The following is a 19,641-nucleotide window of genomic DNA, read 5'->3' as shown; positions in this document are numbered from 1 at the left end:
GAAAAGGAAAAGTGATGGAGTTTAGGTCAGGTCAAGGGGAAAGCTAATGGCAACCACTGCACCTGGGCTGCATCTGCACTACAATTTTTCACATTAAGATCACTAACTTGAGCAGCCAACGCCATGTACAGTCCTAATGGATGTCAGGCACGGGTAGTTTTTGCCTCAGTGTAGCTTGTTGGGATCAAACCTCTCTCCCGCCACCTGGAGGGATGAATATTCCTGGCTGGAGGGACACACACTCCTGTGACTCAAAAGGAAAGGAGTTGATAGAAAAGATCACAGGCCTGACCCCAAAGAAGGGTGAGCTGCAAAAGGCAGAAGCAGGGAACTGATCTGGTGGAGCTGACACACCACGGTGAAGATGGTACAAAAATCACTATGTGGGAATGAGCAAATGTGATTTTTTTAAAAAAAAATTTTTGGCCAACCCTAGTCAAGGGATTTATTACAGTTCTTGGTCATGGGGATTTTCTGATGTCTAAGGAGGCTTGAGCGCTGATTGTAGCTTTTCCGCACTCAGAGCACGTGTAGGGCTTCTCCCCTGTGTGGTTTCTCTGATGTACGATAAGGTGAGAGCTCCGCCCGAAGCTTTTCCCGCACCTAGAGCATGTGTAGGGCGTCTCTCCCGTGTGGATTCTCTGATGTGTGAGAAGGTTTGAGCGCTGATTGAACCTTTTCCCACACTCAGAGCATGTGTAGGGCTTCTCCCCTGTGTGGATTCTCTGATGTGTGAGAAGGTCTGAGCACCGACTGAAGCTTTTCCCACACTCAGAGCATGTGTACGGCTTCTCTCCTGTGTGGATTCTACGATGTCTGATAAGGGCAGAGCTCCCACTAAAGCTTTTCCCACACTCAGAGCACGTGTAAGGCATCTCTCCCGTGTGAATTCTCTGATGTGTGAGAAGGTTTGAGCGCTGATTGAACCTTTTCCCACACTCAGAGCATGTGTAGGGCTTCTCCCCTGTGTGGATTCTCTGATGTGTGAGAAGGTCTGAGCACCGACTGAAGCTTTTCCCACACTCAGAGCATGTGTACGGCTTCTCTCCTGTGTGGATTCTACGATGTCTGATAAGGGCAGAGCTCCCACTAAAGCTTTTCCCACACTCAGAGCATGTGTAGGGCTTCTCCCCTGTGTGGATTCTCTGATGTGTGATAAGGTGTGAGCTCCGACTAAAGCTTTTCTCGCACTCAGAGCATGTGTGGGGCGCTTCTCCTGTGTGGATTCGCTGATGTGAGATGAGGGTTGAACTATCGATGAAGCATTTCCTACATTCAGAGCATTCATAAGGTTTCTCTCCTGTGTGGATTCTCTGATGTCTGATAAGGGCAGAGCTCCGATTGAAGCTTTTCCCACACTCATGGCATGTGTAGCGTGTCTCTTCCAAGTTGATACTGTCCCTTGTTATCAGGTCTGAGAGGCTACTAAAGTTTCCCTCTGGGCTCCCCTGAGTCTCACAGGCTTTTGTTTTTTCTGGGAGTGCATAACTCCCGGAAACATGCCCTTTGGATCTTCCTGATAAAGTTCCATGTGGTTCTCCTTGCTCAGCATCTTCCTGCTGGGGTTTCTCCTTCTCATTCTGACTCACCATCCCTTCACCTGATGGGAGACAGAGAGAATCCAGACATAGATCACTACCTGCACCGGAAAGAAAGAAAATCACAGAGAGAGGAATGGAAAAAGGGATGAAGAATCCAAAATATGTGTGGGAGAAATCAAACCTATCAGGAGCTGATTTTCCCCAAAACCTTCCCCAGAGGAGAGAGGAAGGGATCAGTTTTGGTCTGCATCTCATGAGAACACTCAGGGGAAAGAGAGATCGGGGAGCGACCTGCTGCCAGTTGTCAGTCAGAATAGGAGGGAAGCCATGAGTGACATCTGCCATAATGATTCCACATCTGCAGGGAACAATCCTGAACTTGGAGAGCTCACAGGGTCTTTGTAGGGCATCCCGAATGTTTCCTGCATTCCCACACAGTTGTTGAGTTGGTTTAACCAAGTCCTCACCTGTGCAGGCAGCTCTTGGAAGCACTTCTTTCTCAGAGCCCTGGAGGTCTGGGACCCACGGCTCTTCCCCTCGTTCCAGCTGGGAGATCACATCAGGTTTGGAAACTGGAAACCCTACTGTAGGCAAAGAAAACCAGGGAGGTCAGTGGAATTTGTGGGATACTTGTCACAAAGAATAGTCCATGCTCATTTTTAAGCAGTAACATCCCAAGGCCAGCTTCCTTGGCTCAAAGTGGCAGGAGAGTTATTATGATTATAAATCATATTCATTACCTTAGTGCCTAAGGACCAACTAACAGTGGGTCCCCATTGTGCTAGGACAAGTACAAACACAGAATAGTAGATGGCCCATGCCCTGAAGAATTTACAATCTAAATACACAAGACAGACACAGAATGGGGGGAGGGATAGACCCCACTGTTAGAATAGAGATATTCAGGCCTGCCTGTAAAGCCTATAGTTTAAGAACTTAGGGGTATTTTTATCACTTAGCTACTTACAGGAGTGTGAAAACAAATAATCAAAATCACAGTCTGCCTGTGACTGGGCCTTCTCTTACTGTGACCATCTGAGGCCTTGTTCTTAGGCTAAGGCCTTTGGCTAAGCAGCAGGGGCAGCCATAAGCTGGAAAGCGAAGGGTCACATCCTCACATCCCAAACCAGTCACACTGAAATGAGGTGCTATTGGGCTGTTAGGAAGATGATCCTGTCCTGATAGCACCCATCACCACCAGATAAAGAAACAGATCTTAAGATGGTTAATGAAAACCTAGTCTGACAGCAGCCTGTCTGGCAAGAAATCACTTCTCAATGCTTGTGGTTGTGAAACCCTCATTTCTGTATTGTTCTATCTTTATGGCCACCACTTTTACAATGTTAATCAGTCTGGTTCTCTAATTGTTTTTCTCTGCTGTACAATTAATTTTGCTAGTGTAAGTTAATTAGGGTAGTGGGATACAATTGGTTAGAGAATTATGTTTCAATGTGTTAGGATTGGTTAATTAAATTTCAGTACAATGATTGGTTAAGCAAAGACATAGCTGAGAATATTACTATATAAACTGAGTCAAACAGGAGGGGGAGCAGGGGACACAGGGTAAATGCTCTGCAGTGTCAGAGCTGGTAAGGGGGACACGGGGAAAATGCTCTGTGGTGTCAGAGCGGATAAGGGGGACACGCCGCCGAAGACCCCAGGCTCCCTGAATCCTCTGGGCGGCCCTGGGTGACAATCATTCCCTTGTCTCTGTCGGGTATTCCATTGATGTAGGTTACTCCCAGCCAGTCCTTAATGACCCATTCATATCACCCCATGACAGATACGTGACAAAACACCTCATGTCTCCTGCTCTTTAGAATCACAGCAATACCAATCACAGCAGGAAACTGAGGTGTGTATTGGCATCATACAAGTATCACCAAAAGTCCCACATCTGTCTCAGACAAACTGCTCACAGCCCCTGGAGAGAAAGCAAAGCACAGGAACTGGACGTTAGTCCAGTGAACACAGTGGAGGACAAGCTGCAATCCTCAAACCCTGGTCAAAAAGGAGAGGCATGTGGGTCCCTGCCCATAGAGAGGGGCTGGCTAGAGGCCTGATACCTGACAGGCCATTCCTTGAGCAGACCATGGAGGCAGGTGAAGGCTTCGCTATCCCTGAACTGTGACACTGCAAAAGCACATTTTGGGAATTAGGAAATCTAGTGACTCAGGGGTAATGGGAGGGAGAATTAAACTCCCCCAGTGGGAGGAGAAGGCTGGGGAATTACACACTAACATTCAGGAGCAACAGCCTCTAATTCTTCCGGAAAAGGAGAAGATCAGAAACAAGAACTGGGCCACGCAGCCTCAGGAGGGACAGGCTCAGAGATCCAAGGAGCCGGGAGGGAGACAGCTTGTGGCTGCTGCAGATGGGGAGAGGGGGGACAAAACTCTCTGCAAACTCTCACTCTTCTTGACCCCGACCTGATTTTACAATCTATGACCCAGTCTCACGTCTTGTGGGCAATTTCATACTCCCTAGAGGTAAGATGTCATGACCAGAGAATTGCTTATTAGCTTGGACCATGCGTGGAGGGGCAAGGAGGTGAACATAGATAAATGGGTTATTAAGGGCAGGTCGACACTACAGCCGGGATCGACGCTCTGAGATCGATCTAGCCGTGGTCGATTTAGTGATTCGATTTAGTAAACGTAGCCTAAGCTTGCTACAGTTCAGGGTCTTATATTAAGCTGAGGCTTTGTGAGAGTGGTTATGCTGAAGTCTGGGATTTACCTGAGGTTTGGGTCGGGATTAGGGGTTAAAGGTCTGGGATCCCCCACAGCTCTAGATCCCCAAACCTCTCCTCCCTCCCACTGACCCACCCACCCCACTTCCTGGGTGCCCTTCCTCCACACTCCCCTCTCCTTCTTCCCATTCCTGGCAGCTGGCACCACCTCCCGGCGCCTTGGGAGCTTCTTGTGTTCCCTCCTCGTCTCTCACAACCTCCTCCCTCCCTGCTGCCTGCTAGTGTATGGGAGATAAGGAAAAAAAGGGGGACAAAGAAACTTGTCAAAACCTGGATGATGAATAAAGGTATAAAGTTATTACTGCTCAGCTTCTTTAGAGACCCCACAGCTTCTAATGACCCAGGGGACAGGACTCCTTACCCAGTGAGGTCACCGTCTCATAGTTCTCCTGCATGACATCCCTGTAGAGGGCTCTCTGAACAGGGTCCAGCAGAGCCCCCTCTCCCCTGGTGAAATACACAGCCACCTCCTCGAAGGTCACCGGCCCCTGAAAGAGCAAGAGTCCAACACTCAGTACCTGCTGCCCCACTCACAGCCCCACTACTCACAGAACAGCAGCACCAGGGAAATGGAAGCTCTGGGAGGCACATGTTAACAGAGTCCCACCCCACCTTGCTTAGAGCAGCCAGATGGCATCAGAGGGTAGAAAGAGAGAACCTTTGTGTCTCCCAGCTGACAGACGGAGGCAGGGTCATCACATTTATCACGTACCTACTAGCCAGAGCTTAATATAAAAGATGGGGCTGGCTCTGGACCCTGCTGGTGGCTCCCTGGTAGGAATCCCAACACTCTCCAAATAAAATATATGGAAGAAAAGGGAACTCAATAGTAAAGAATCTAAGTTCAAAGGTCAGAATTGTAGAAAGTTGGCAAGGGAAGCTAACAGAAATCAATGATCAACCAATGAAAATAAGAAGGAAGTTTTTAAAAGTACAAAATATTTCTCTCCTGGATTTGCAGAAAAACAGATGATGTAACTCATATCATAAGATGTTGACGCTGACAGTCTTTCCATTCCAAAAGTAACTCACGAGGATGTTAAACAGCAGCTACTAAAGTTAGATGTGTTTAAATCAGTGGGTCCAGATAACTAGAGTTCTGAAAGACCTGCTGGAGGAGCATGGTGGACTGTTAATGTTGATTTTAATTAGGACTTGAAACACTTGGGAACTTCCAGAAGACTGGAATAAAGCTAATGCTGTGCCAATATTTAAAAAGTGTAAAAGAGATGACCAAGCTAATTACAAGTGTGTCAGTCTGAAATCGATACTGGGCAAGAGAATGGAGCAGCCAATACTGGATTTCATTAATAAAGAAAGGAGGGTAATATAATTAGTACCCATTAAAAGGTTTAGACACAATAGATCCTATCAAACTAACTGGATAGCTTTATTGGATGAGATCAAAAGTTTGGTTGCAGCTAACGGTACTGATGTAATATATGTAGGCATATGAGTTGGTTCAGCACAATATTTTGACTAGAAAGGTACAAAATACACACGGCATACATTAAATAGATTAAAAACTGGGATTTTAAATAGGGAACCACAGTCGAGTGGATTTCTTTCTAGCGGGTTCCAAGGATTGGATCTTGGCCCTGTGCTATTTAACATTCTTATCAATGACCTGGAAGAGAATATAAAATCATCACCGATAACGTTTGCAGTTGCCACAAAGACTGGGGGTGGGGGGTACCTAATGAAGTGTCAGTAGGTTCAGGCTCCAGCACTGGGAGTCTGGGAAGTTTTCCCATCCTTGGCTGGGGGGTTATTTCCTGTTCCACAAAGACGGGAAGTTTCATTCCCAACTCCTGTGCCTTGAAATTAGGCCCTAGCTGACACTACAGCCCATATTCAGCATAGTGACAGGATTATAATATGATTAGGACATGAGGCATTTTGTACAAGATGAGTCATGTGCGGTGTCACTGGAAAAGTTATGATTTGCTGAATGATTATTCTACCTATGTGCATGGATCATGTTTGCATCTGAAGTTATGGATATTGACTCTGTATCTGTCTTTCAAATGTGCTTACTCTGGGAAACAGCCACAACGAGCCTTTCAGGTACAACAATGAAGAAGCCAGACAGTGCTGATGGTTCAGCAACAAAGACATGTGACCAGACCACATGACAATGAACTTCATTTTGGTACCTGTATTTTTCCACAAACTGGACTGGGAACTGAGTTTGGAACAAAGGGTTCCTGCCATATGGAAAAGCTACAGAAGGTGGGTGTGACATCATCTCTTGGCCTCATTCCCTGCACAAGAGAACTCCTGGAAGCACCTGAGGAACAAAGACTGAACTGGGGGAAGTGCTGGTCCCAGGGTAAAGGGATTTCTAGCTTGTGTATGGAAACTTGGGGGACTGCTTGTACCATCAGTCAGGGTAAGAAACTGCTAATTCAAATTCTATCCATCTAGTATGTTAGGCTTGGTTTGAGTTTTTGGTTATTTGCTAAGTAATCTGCTTTGATCTGTTTGCTATCACTTATCGCTGGGAAATTGGCTGTTGTCTTCTCTCTCTCCTTGAGTGGCTCAGGTAAAGCACTCAGGTAGCTTAGTTGGCTGCATGGCGCCACCTGCTGTCGTGTTGGGTGATAACAGGCCCTGGAGAGGCTGGCTGAATCTCCAGCAAAGCCGTGTGAGAAGGGCCAGCCCAGCTTGAGGGTTAGAGGGCACAGCGGTTCCCAGTAGCCCCCCAGACTGCACCCCGGGGTGACAACCCATCACACCCTACATTACACAAGTCTCAGCAGGTTTGTCACATCCTGTCCCCTCCCTTTCTCCACCCAAGATATTTCCTGCCTCCCACCACCTCTAGCAGCTCCCACCAGTGGTGAGCTCTAGCCGGGTCGCATGAACTGGTTGTTAAACTTAGAAGCCTTTTTAGAACTGGTTGTTCCAGGACAACCGGTTCTAAAAAAGCTTTTAAATTTAACAAAGGCTCGGGCAGCTGTCCACCCGGCCCCTGGCCCCAGCTCACCTCCCCCTCTCCTGCGAACGCTCCACCCTCCTTCTCCTCCCCCTCCCCTGCTTCCCACGAATCAAATATTTGCGGGAAGCCTGAAACAAGCATCAGGCAGGTAAGCCGGGCTGGGGGGGGGGAACCGCGTACACGGCCCAGTCCGGCTCCACCTGAGCGGCTCCCCTTGGCCCCGGCCGAGTGCCCCAGCCGGGTTCCGGCCAAGCACCCCTGGCTCGGGCTGGTCCCGGCCGAGCGGCTCCGATCCGGCCCAGCACAGGCCCTGCAGCACCGGTCCCGGCCGAGTGGCTCCAGCCCGGATCGGAGAGTCGGATCCTGTGGCGCCAGTTGCGGTCCTGGCCCCAGGCAGTGTGGTAAGGGGGTAGGGAACAGGGAGGGGGTGTTCGGGGGGTGGGGGGGGGCTGACTCGGGGGCGGGGCGGTCAGCGGGCCGGGCACAAGGGGGTTGCACGGGGGTCCTGGGTGGCAGTCAGGAAGGAGCAGGGGTTGGATGAGGTGCTGGGGGGCAGTCAGGGACAGAGAGAAGGGGTGTTTGGATGGGGCAGAGGTTCCAGGGGGGCATCAAGAATGAGAGGAGGGGTTTGATGGGGTGGCAGGGGGCAGTCAGGGGACAGGGAAGGAGAGGGATGGGTCATGGGTCCCCGGGGGGGTGTCAACGAGCATGGGGGGTTGGATGGGGCATGACCCCTGGGGGGGCATGACCCCCTCATGAGGTGAGGAGGAGGGAACCTGTTGTTAATATTTTGGCAGCTCATCACTGGCTCCCACCCTCCTATACATTTACTGCTTCTCTCCCTCCAAGCAGAACCCACCACCAGCTCCCTGAGAATCCCTTACCTGAGTCAGCTCCATTGCAGCCATTTTCTTCACCCTGGGAGGAGGGGATGATTTGGGGCGAAATGTGGATGTTATTCTGTAGCCTGCCAGGGTGAGAAGGGCAATGTGAGAGAATTCAGACAGGGTTTCTGTCCTTTCCACATGTCGATTCCCCCCAGCATTGTTCCCTGCTAATGGACACTCTAGGTTCTGCCACACTGTGAAGCACAGAGTGGCCTTATCCCAGTACAGGCCTAGCACCCTCCCACCAGGGTGTAACCCTCTGACACATGGTGAAACCCTCCCAGGAGCGGAGTCTCTCTCTTACACTTATCAAGTTTGCGGGCGATACCAAGCTGGGAGGGGTTGCAAGGACTTTGGAGGATAGAATTAAAATTCAAAATGATCTGGACAAACTGGAGAAATGGTCTGAAGTAAATAGGATGAAATTCAATAAGGACAAATGCAAAGTACATCGCTTAGGAAGGATCAATCAGTTGCACACATACAAAATGGGAAATAACTGCCTAGGAAGGAGCGCTGCGGAAAGGGATCTGAGGGTCCTAGTGGACCACAAGCTAAATAGGAGTCAACAGTGTTGCAAAAAAGCAAGTATCATTTTGGGATGTATTAGCAGGAGTATTGTAAGTAAGACACGAGAAGAAATTCCTCCGCTCTCCTCCGCACTGATTAGGTCTCAACTGGAGTAATGTGTCCAGTTCTGGGGGCCACATTTCAAGAAAGATGTGGACAAATTGGAGAAAGTCAGAGAAGGGCAACAAAAATGATTAAAGATCTAGAAAACATCACCTATGAGGAAGATTGAAAAAACTGCGGAAGACTCAGAGGAGACATGACCATAGGACAAGAAGCAATGGATTTAAGGCGGTTTAGGATGGAGATTAGGAAAAAAAACTCCCTAACTGTCAGAGTGGTTAAGCACTGGAATAAATGGCCCAGGGAGGTTGTGGAATCTCCATCACTGGGGATATTTAAGAGCAGGCTGGACAAACACCTGTCAGAGATTGTCTAGATAATACTGAGTCCTGCCTTGAGGGCAGGGGACTGGCCTAGATGACCTCTCGAGGTCCCTTCCAGTTCTATGATTCTAAGAACCAAAGGCCAGTGAAGAGCAGAATCAAAGGAGTCACTCTGGGGATTCTCCCTGTCACTGTCCCCAAGGCAGCTCTCTCAGGTTAACTAAGTTGTTGGATGCTCCAGCCTTTATCCAGTCTCTCCTGGCAGTGCCCCTTTCATTGGCAGGGCCTAGTTTTAGCTTTTGGGAAGTGTGACCCCGGGGGCTCTGAGACTGGGCCTTCTTGCCTCAGCACATCTTGTTCCTTTCTGTGGCTCCCCAGTGAGTCCAAATGAGTAGATACTCCTCATACAGACTGTGAACATAAGAAGGGCCCACTGCATCAGAGCAATGGTCCATCTAGCTCAGTGGCCAATGCCAGGTGCCCTAGAGGGAATGAACAGAACAGGTAACCATCAAATGATCCATCCCCTGTCACCCATTCCCAGCTTCTGGCAAACAGAGACGAGAGACACCATCCCCGCCCATCCTGCCTGTGACACTGGCAGACGAGGTGTTAGCTCTTACACAAGCCTCTATGTCTTAATTGAACATGGACAAACACACAGTGGAATCGGTCTGACTCACCTGTGTTAGTATTGTTAAAACAGGTATTAGGATTCTAAGAACATGCTTAGACTTTATTGAATGCTTGTGAGTTGCTGCCTGGGTTAACATCTGACTAGTTGCATGGTGAACCTCTGTGGCTCTGTAAATCACCACACAGGAGAGAGACTTTACCTAGGTGAAGTGTTGATTGACAGCCGAATGCATTACACCCTGCCTGGCAGGAAAGGTCCATCCACACCAGAGAGACTATTATGGGATGTTAAAGAAGACACAAGGCTGGTGTTGTGCTCTTGACTTCCCATTAGCTGAGTTTCCAGCTCAGAGCACATGGCAGGAAGGGGATGAAAAACCCCACACAGAAGGAACTGATGAGCTGTATGCTGCTTGGACTCTGGGGGGCAAAGTTCCTAGGCATAAGCACGAGATCCCCAGCTGCTTAGCCGGGGTTAGTCCTAAAGAATATGCAGAGCTTGCTTATTAGAGAAGCTTCTATTACCTTTGAAATTTAAGACTGTAATTTGTCTGCATCTGGATGATTAGCTGCTGTGACAGGGCAAGGCCAGCTGGCTATAGGAAAGTAGTGAGAAACAGGTATGTTAGCCCCAGGCTAAACAAATCCCTGTTACCATGGTAACCAAATGACAGTTGCTCCAGGTTAATCAAGACACCTGGGGCCAATTAACATCCTTCCAGAAAGCTGTGGAGACAGCTAGGTCGATTGGGACCCCTGAAGCCAATCAGGGGCTGGCTGAAACTAGTTAAAGAGCTCCCAGTTAGGCAGGTGGGTGTGCAGAACAGGAGCTGTGGGAGCGACTGATCAGTACACACCAGATCAGACACAAGGAAGGAAGCCCTGAGGTAAGGGTGAAGTGGAGCCTGAGGAAGTGGGGCTGCTGTGGGGAAGTAGAACAGGGAATTGTGTGTGTCCTGTTTCTAAAAGGTCAGATACCACAGCTGATACTATTAGGGTTCCTGGGCTGGAGCCTAGAGTAGAGGGGGGTCCTGGCCTCCCCCTTTGCTCCCCTGATTAATCACTGAGACTGGGAGACAACAGAGACTTTGCAAGGGAGGGTAGCTTTGCCTCCCCTCCCTCACTGGCTTATGATGAAAATGGCTCAGTGGGCTGTGACACTTCTCCCTAGAGAGAAGGGCTACGTGGAGGGTCACAGTGAGCCTGAGGCTAGCGAAATCCACCAGGAAATGCAGGGCCCATGGAGACAAGGACAGAGCTTTGTCACACTGCTTTAACATTGTAAACAACTCTCATTTCCTTTCAAATAAATCTTAATACAGGTTGTGACAGGACTGGCTACAAGTGTTGTCTGTGTTGGGAGATCTAAGAGTCATTTGACCTACGGAAGTGACTGGTCCTTTGGGCCTGGCAGTAACCTGAACGTTGCTGTGACTCGTGGGGTAAGGCAGGGGTTCTCAACCAGGGGTCTGGGGCCCCTGGGGGGGCCGTGAGCAGCTTTCAGGGAGCTGCCAAGCAAGGCCGGCATTAGACTCGCTGAGGCCCAGGGCAGAAAGCTGAAGTCCCAGCGCATGGGGCTGAAGTCTGGGCCCCTGAGCCCCACCACCCAGGGCTGAAGCAATGTAGCTTTGTGGGGGTCTGGGGCCCCAGGAAGTTGCCCTGTTTGCTACCCCCTAACACCAGCCCTGGCTGTGATGTTATTAATATAACCTGTGGCTGTGTAGTTCATTGGTGCAACCACTGTTCTATATTTGCAGCAAATGTTGTACAACGGTTGTCGTGTAAGATGCCTATGAAAAGATTATAATTTGCTGCTGATGATGATGATACTATCTGTGTGGGTGTATCATTTTTGCAGTCAAAGTTATGAATATTGGCTACGTTCTTGTACATCAATGTGTTTTGATTCTGAAGTAGCCTTAGTAAAGCATTAGGTCAGCTTCTTCAGAAAGGAATTTGCAAATCAAGTGCCCAATCAAGAAACACTTAAAGGACCTTGAGGAAATTCCAATCCACATACCCTGGTGGGCCGGGCCAGTTTCTTTACCTGCCACATCCGCGGGTTCGGCCGATTGCAGCTCCCACTAGCCGCGGTCTGCCGTCACAGGCCAATGGGGGATGCAGGAAGCGGCGCAGGCTGAAGGATGTGCTGCCTGCCACTTCCTGCTGCCTCCATTGGTCTGGAGTGACAAATTGTGGCTAGTGGGAGCTGCGATCGGGCAAACCTGCCAACATCGCAGGTAAACAAACCGGCCTGGCCTGCCAGGGTGCTTACCCTGGTGAGCCGCGTGCCAAAGGTTGCTGATCCCTGAGCTAAAATATTTAAGAGACAAGTCAGTAGAAAATACAGTGGTGCAAGAACAAAGTAACATCGCTTCCCATTGCTACACGGCTTCCAGGTGCTGGAGGCTGCAATCCCCTGTCGTTAACATGGTTATTGGGCTGAAATCTCCCCTTGGCCAGTCAGAGACAGACACGTACCTGTGTCGCTCCCCAGCTCCCGTCGCAGCGTCTCTAGGGGAAGGAGAAGACGGGAGAGGTGAAAATTCAGGCCCTCACATTCATGGAGAAACCCCCATTGCTTATTAATGGAACTGCTGTTAACGACAAGATGGTGACAGAGATCAGAGGCCGATAACGCAGCCGCTGCAGGCAGAGCCAGCCCCACAGGGCTGCTCCATGGGGAAGGGCGACTCGCTGAGCTGGGCTGTGAGATGGAGCCCAGGATCAGTGACATCACTAGAGTCCTCGACTCCTTCCCAGGGTCAGGGTCGCTCTAACCAGAGGAGACGCCACCCCCAGACTCCAACTCACCTTTGAATCCCAGAAGCACCTCCTGCAGCAGGGCACTTAGCAGAGAGAAATCGCTGAGTCTCTTCTCCAGCTCCGCAAACGACGGCTCTGGCTTCCGAAACGTCCCGTCCTCCCTGCTGGGGAAAGGAGGGGTGAGAAATAGGCCTGAGCCCCAGACCCTGAGCCCAGCAACCCCCAAACTTCACAAAACCTGGATCTGAGCTTTGTAGCCTGAGATAGTCCATGTCAGGGTGAGTCACCTCAGCCCTGTGCTCCCCAGAGAGACGGGAAGTGGGGAGACACTACAGCAAGGAACGGAGACATTGTTCAGGGGCTTTCTCAGGGACGCTCTGGTTCTGGGGGGGGCAGAGCCACCCCCTACGCTGGTTTACTGCAGGAACAAGGGGCACCAGCACGGGGATTATGTGGAAAGGGAGGAGAAACAGACCAGAGAGTGGGCAGGTCCTACATGCTGACAGTGGCCACAGACAGAGCCCAGGGCTCCAGCAGGGACTGAACGTGGGTCCTTTAATGCCAAAACCCCCGAACCCTTCAGCTGAAGCAGGAACCCTGGGGCGTCCAGCTCATTTGGCAGAGAGGGCCACACTGCCCTGTCCGTTACGGCCAGTGGCCAGGGCATCGGGTTAGGACTCTGTGCCCTGCTCCATTCACAGCAGAACACCCACTGCTCTCCATGGGATACCCACGTACGAAGAACAAGGGGGGAATCTGCCCTTCGTATGGGAAATAAAATTTTAGTTCTTAGTATTTTGCCAAGTCTTTGTCTGTCACACTCAGTGTCACTCAGGAGGAAAACAGCCCCTTCCCGGACACCCCTGTAGGGCCCTGCTGGTTCTTCCCTGTGTTTCCCTGCCTTTCCCACCCTCCTTTCTCCATTTCTCTCTCGCTTCCTTGTCCTTGTGTCTCTCCTCTGTTCTTCCCTCCCTACAGCAACCCCCTATTCCCACCCCACAAAGGCTTCACTCCCACCCTCTCCCCGTTCCACCTGCTCGAGTGATCAGCCAGGGAACGTTTAAATGTTCACATCAAAGTGCTGCCATTTCAGTTGACACCCCGATGACATTAACAGGGGACAGGAGAGTTCACGCTCTCAGAGCTACGGCTTCAGGCTGCTGGCAGCCCCAGCAAGGCAACACTGTCTCCGTTTACACTGGAGAGGTGCTGAGGGCCGGCAACTCACTGTAACAAATGCGAAAGCTGAGATTCTGCGCTCTCTGAGTACGTGACGCGGCCACGTCAGTCCAGGAGACAGGCCTGGTCTGTCCCATCGGCCCTGGGTCTAGCAGCCCTGCTGTGACCTCATGAGCGACCAGACAGTAACCGGCTTGTCTCCTGCCCGAGTCAGCCACTAGGGGAGACAGACTCACACGCTCCCAGGGCAGGGGGCAGCTTCCTATTCAGTGCAGTTATCAAACCTAGCGGCCCATGAAGGGGAGCGAAATGGAGCCCAGGACTTACCTGCCCCCAGTGCTCCCAGCACCCTAAAAAGGAGAGAAAGAGGAGGCCGTCAGGGGGAGAGTCCCTGGGTGAGGAGGCCTCCTGCTCTGCAGGGGTCACCATTGAGGCCTCGGGCAGTAGGGGAATTTTAGGTTTACATTCCCAGAGCAGCTGCCCCCCTACCAGCCCCAGCAAACCCTGCGGGCAGGTCCCACTGTGGAAATCTTCTCCCCGGGCACTTTACAGGCAGAAGATATTTCTCTGCATTGAGAATCAAATTCCCCCCAGTGCTGAGAGACCCAGAAGGCCCCTGGCCCCACTAAACCCATTAACCTGCAGCGACAGGGGCCTTGGGCCTGGCTCGGGACCTCAGCATGGTGGGGGAGGGGATTTCACCCTCCAAGTGCAAATGCAGAGAGACATTTCCAGGAGAGAAGGTCTTGGGGCTGCAGCATCCAGGACTCCCAGGGCCCATCCCTGGCGCCGCTGCCAGACTCACTGGGTGACCTTGGGCAGGGCTCTGCCCCTCCTCTGCCTCACTTTCCCCATTTGTCCCATAGGATAATGCCCTGACCCCACTCTGTAAAGTGCTTTGGGGTCTAGGGCTCAGAAGCGCCTAGAAACGCTGCGTATGATCATTGCAATGACAGCCTGACCTGCAGGGGCTGGCTCAGCGGCTGCTGCCCTCGTCTCCTCCCTGTCGCCGAGCAGGAAATCTGCCAGGACAGGCTGCAGACGCCCTCGTCCCTTCGCTGGACAATGGCTCTCTCTAGCTCCTCCAGCCGGGCCAGCAGCCGCTGCTCCTGCTCCTCCAGAAACCCTCGCAGCTCCTGCCACTCCCAGACGATCTTCTGCCTCTCGGCTTCCGTCTGTTTCTGCAACAGGGAGAGGGCGGCTCAGTAACGGGGGAACACAGAACATAAGAACGGCCAGACTGGGTCAGACCAAAGGCCCATCTAGCCCGGTATCCTGTCTTCTGACAGTGGCCAATGCCAGGTGCCTCAGAGGGAATGAACAGAACAGAGAATCATCAAGTGATCCATCCCCTGTCGCCCATTCCCAGCTTCTGGCAAACAGAGGCTAGGGACACCATCCCGCTCATCCTGGCTAATAGCCCCTAAGGGACCTGTCCTCCATGCACTTCTCTAGTTCTTTTTAGAGCCCTGTTAGTGTCTTGGCCTTCACAACATCCCCTGGCAAGGGGTTCCACAGGTTGACTGTGTTTTGTGTGAAGAAATACTTCCTTTTGTTTGTTTTAAACCTGCTGCCTATTCATTTCACTGGATGACCCCTAGTTCTTGTGTTACGAGGAGGAAATAACACTTCCTTATTTACTTTCGCCACACAAGTCATGATTTTATAGACCTCTACCATATCCCCCCTTAGTCGTCTCTTCTCCAAGATGAACAGTCTCAGGCTTTGTCTACACTGGCACTTCTCTCCTGCCAACAAAGAGCAGCTACACTGCGCGCCTGGCAGTAGAACGGCTGTAGCGGCACAGTCGTGTCACTAAAAGCTGAAGAGTGTAGCCATAGCCTCAGTCTTATTAAGCTCTCCTCATACGGAAGCTGTTCCATATCCTTTCTCATTTTTGCTGACCTTCCCTGAACCTTTTCCAATTCTAATTATCTTTTTTGAGATGGGGCGACCAGATCTGCACACAGTATTCAAGATGTGGACGTACCATGGATTTATATAGAGGCAATAGGATAATTTCTGTTTTACTGTCTATCCCTTTCCTAATGATTCCTCACATTCTGTTTGCTTTTTTGACTGCTGCTGCAGATTCAGTGGATGTTTCCACAGAACTATCCACAGTGACTCCAAAATCTCTTTCTTGAGCGGTAACAGCTAATTTAGACCTCATCAGTTTATGTGCATTTGATATTATCTTTTCCAATGTGCCCTATTTTGCATTTATCAACATTGAAATTCATCTGCTCCATAACAGGGGAAAATCATAAAAGCACCTGGGGGCGGGTGGCAGAGTTATTTACCAGGACACAAGATCTCTTGCGGTGGGGGATGGGAAGTTCATTTATCCCGGGAAGGGAGGAGGGATCAGGACCGGGGTGAGCTGTACATCACCTACAGGAGGGACACTTCTCCCCAAAACCTCATCAACGTGCACTGAGCCAAATCCTCCATCTCTGCAGCCCACATTTCATCTCCTTCCTCCCCATCCGCCCGAGGAGCTAGAAAGGATCCCTGGTCACTGTGACGTCCAAACAGCCCGTGGGCAGGGGCTCCGGGCTAACACAGACTGACCCTCTCCTGCCCAGCAGCCTCCTGCATCCTAAGGGCATCACGTTACCCCCATGTCTGACCCTGCAGGCTCCCTGGGCTCCAGCAGGGATGAGTCCCTGGCTGAGGCTGGCAGGGTGGGCCCTGCACTCACCAGGTCATTCTTATGCCAGGCAAACCTAAGTGGCGGGGGGCTCTGGGCACCTACCAGCAGCTCCTCGCTCTGCTGCTCCTCCTCGGCTTTGGCTGCTTCTCTCTCTTTTCCCAGAGGGGCCAGATGCTTTTGTGGGGCCTCCTGGAAGAAGCAGGGGAAGGAGGGTTAGAAACTGCTGCAAACCTCCCAGCTGCCAGATTTCAGGGCCCGTCCTGCCCTGCAGACGCCTGTGCAGGGTCCCTGGGACTCAGACTGAGAGGAGCTGGTGAAACAGGGAGCAGCTTTTCCAGAGGAAACGCAGGGCCCCAGGCTGCAGGGACAGGGGTGCAGCCCAACCCCCAGCTCCCCGGGGCCTCACCCACATCCCAAGCAGCCAACTTCAGACACTCCCCCACTTTCCCCAGCGCCAGCCCCCAAAGCTCCTGCCAGGCCAGATCTGAACATGGAGCCCCCCAAACATCCCCCAGCCCTGACCCCCAGCGCACCCCAAACTCCCAGCTTCCAGCAGCCCCATCCCCAGCCGCTCCTCCCAGCCCTGACCCCCCCGTGCCCCCCAAACTCCCAGCTCCCAGCAGCCCCCATCCCCAGCCGCTCCTCCCAGCCCTGACCCCAGTGCACCCCAAACTCCCAGCAGCCCCATCCCCAGCCGCTCCCCACAGCACACCCCAAACTCCCAGCTCCCACAGCCCCAGCCGCTGCCCCTGGCCCTGACCCCAGCACACCCCAAACTCCCAGCAGCCCCACAGCCCCATCCCCAGCCACTCCCCAGCCCTGACCCCGCAGCACACCCCAAACTCCCAGCTCCCCACAGCCCCTCCCAGCCGCTCCCCAGCACACCCCAAACTCCCAGCTCCCGCACAGCCCCATCCCCAGCCCTGACCCCAGCACACCCCAAACTCCCAGCTCCCGCACAGCCCCAGCCACTGCCCCTGGCCCTGACCCCCAGCGCACCCCAAACTCCCAGCTCCCCAAGCCCCCATCCCCAGCCGCTCCCCAGCCCTGACCCCCAGCGCATTCCCAGCTCCCCACAGCCCCATCCGCTCCCCAGCCCACCCCAAACTCCCAGCTCCCCACAGCCCCAACCCCAGCCAGGCTCTGACACCCCAGATCCCCACCCGGGCCCAGCCTGGGCTCCGAGCTCTGCAGCCGAGCCTCGCTCCGGCCCCTCCTGCAGCTCCCGGCCCAGCCGCTCCCGGGCTCCGTCGCCCCGGCCCCGTCCGAGACACTCGCCCCCGCAGCCCCGCTCCGGCCGCGCGGAGCTCGGGGACCCCGGGCAGGGGCGAACCAGGCAGCCGGGCCCGCCCCGGCAGGAGCGTGTCCGCCCCACGCGTGTCCCCAGACCCACCGCGCTGCCCCGCGCTGCGCTCCCGGCCATGGCCCCGCTGCCGCACAAAGGGGCGGGGGCGAGGGCCGGGGGGGGCAGGAAGGGGCGGCTCCTCCCCGGGCCTGGCCCCGCCCCCGGGCCCCACGCAGGGGGGTGGGACACGCGGGGACCCGCCTCAGCCCGGAGGGGGCAGGAGGGGGCCGGGGCTCCCAGGGAAAAGCGGGGCGGGGCTGGTGCTGCTGAACCATCAGACTCCGGAGCCCCCGGCTGAGAATGCAGCGAGCACGTGTCAGTTCAGCGCTGGAGATGGGACCCAGCACGTGTCAATCACCAGCCTCTAAAGCGTCTAAATCCCCTGGGCACAGCTCGCCAGGGCACAGCTTGGGAGCTGCACTGGGAATCCATCCTGCAGGAAATCCCTTCCCCCCTTCTGCTAGTTTGTGTTTTGTTACAGCCCTGGAGATAATCCCGCTGCCTGCACGTGTTCAGCAGAGAACAGAGGAGCAAATTCTCTCCCTGTTCCCCCTTCCACAGCCATTAAAGGACGGAATAAACCCCCAGCAGCGCCCTGCCCCACAGAGTCCCCCCCTGTAAGGAGAGAGATGTGCCTTGACTGGGGCTCCAGCTCAGCGTCACCAGGTTTATATAACTTTTGGTGATGCCCAGAACTGGTCCAAGTCTTGTCCGTCCTTCCTCACCCCGCCCCCAAAGCTGTGGGAGGGAGTTTGGGTACATGTGGTACTGGGGGGGGCTGGGGGTGGGGGGGCGGGGTTGGGGGGGGGTGGACCCTGGGAGGGAGTTTGGATGTGGGCTCTGGGCTGGGGCAGGGAGTTGGGGGGCAGTGGTGGGCTCTGGGAGGGAGTTTGGGTGTGGGCGGGTGTGGATCTGGGCTGTGGCAGAGGGTTAGGTGTGGCACCTATCTTGGGCAGCTCGAGTGACCCACACCCCCATCTGGCAGCAACTCCTACATGGAGGAGGCCCGGGGCGTGGGTCTCCTGGCACCACTGCCCGCTGGCACCACCCCTGCAGCTCCCATTGCCGCAGTTCCAATGGCAGAGTTGGCACTTGGGGTGTGGGCAGCGTGCGAGAGACACACCCCACGGGGGCTGCAGGGATGTGCCAGATGCTTCTGGGAGTGGTGCGCCGTGCGGAGCGAGGTGGGCAGGAATCTACTTTAGTCCGGCTGTGCTGCCGGTAGTGGTGGCAGGAGCCCCGGGTCCTTTCAAATCGCCTGGGGCCAGCTGCTCAGGCTTTCTGACTTTCTGATGGGGAAGCAAAGGAAGGCACATGTGTCCCTCATCAGCAGTTCTGGGGAGTCTTTTGGGGCTCCTGAAGTAGGCAGCAGAGAGGTGCAGCCCCACCACCAAGTCTGTTTCACTGGAGGAGAGTGGGGGCTGCAGGGTGATCTCCCACCTCCGTGCATCCAGCAGCCTGTGCTCCCCCCTGCAGTGCTGGAGCCTCCACATTTATTTATTGACAAATAACATTTGCAGAATTTGGTGCAGAATCTCCTCAGGAGTGAGACTGACTCAGGGAACCTCCTTGGATTGTCACTGCTTGGTGAACCACTCAGCCACCACACCAATGCACAGAGAGTGCCAAGCCCCACTGCTATGTGGGGCTGGGGGCTGGGGTCGGGTCATCCACATTCAGACTGTGCGCTCCCCCCGCTACAAACCGCTGCTGATTTCCCAGTTAGGACATTAGCTGTTACCGATAAGGTTTGTCTGTGTTGTTTTTTTTTTATCTCATTGTTAGGTGTAAGAAGTATAAACTGTTCAATAGGTTCAATTAGTTGGTTAATAAGATGTTTATGAGGTAAATCACTGGCTTTAAAATAAGATCCAATCTGGAGCATATGAACTATTGACCCCTGGACTCCATCTCTGAGAGGGGACTTGTTTACCATCAGGACACAGGCTCAAACCAGTCCAAACCGTTTTTTTCCCGCCAAA

The 19,641-nt window shown here is 53.0% G+C and overlaps 1 pseudogene; it reads right to left on the bottom strand.

Moving 5' to 3' along the window:
- The window catches only part of LOC120381757, a 194,041-nt pseudogene that overhangs the window by 89,856 nt on the left and 84,544 nt on the right, over positions 1-19,641 (bottom strand).

This window comes from Mauremys reevesii, linkage group 14 (genome assembly GCF_016161935.1).
Source record: "Mauremys reevesii isolate NIE-2019 linkage group 14, ASM1616193v1, whole genome shotgun sequence".
Taxonomy (NCBI): domain Eukaryota; kingdom Metazoa; phylum Chordata; order Testudines; family Geoemydidae; genus Mauremys; species Mauremys reevesii.
The sequence above is the reverse complement of the archived record's forward strand: the minus strand, read 5'-3'. Positions and strand labels throughout refer to the sequence as shown.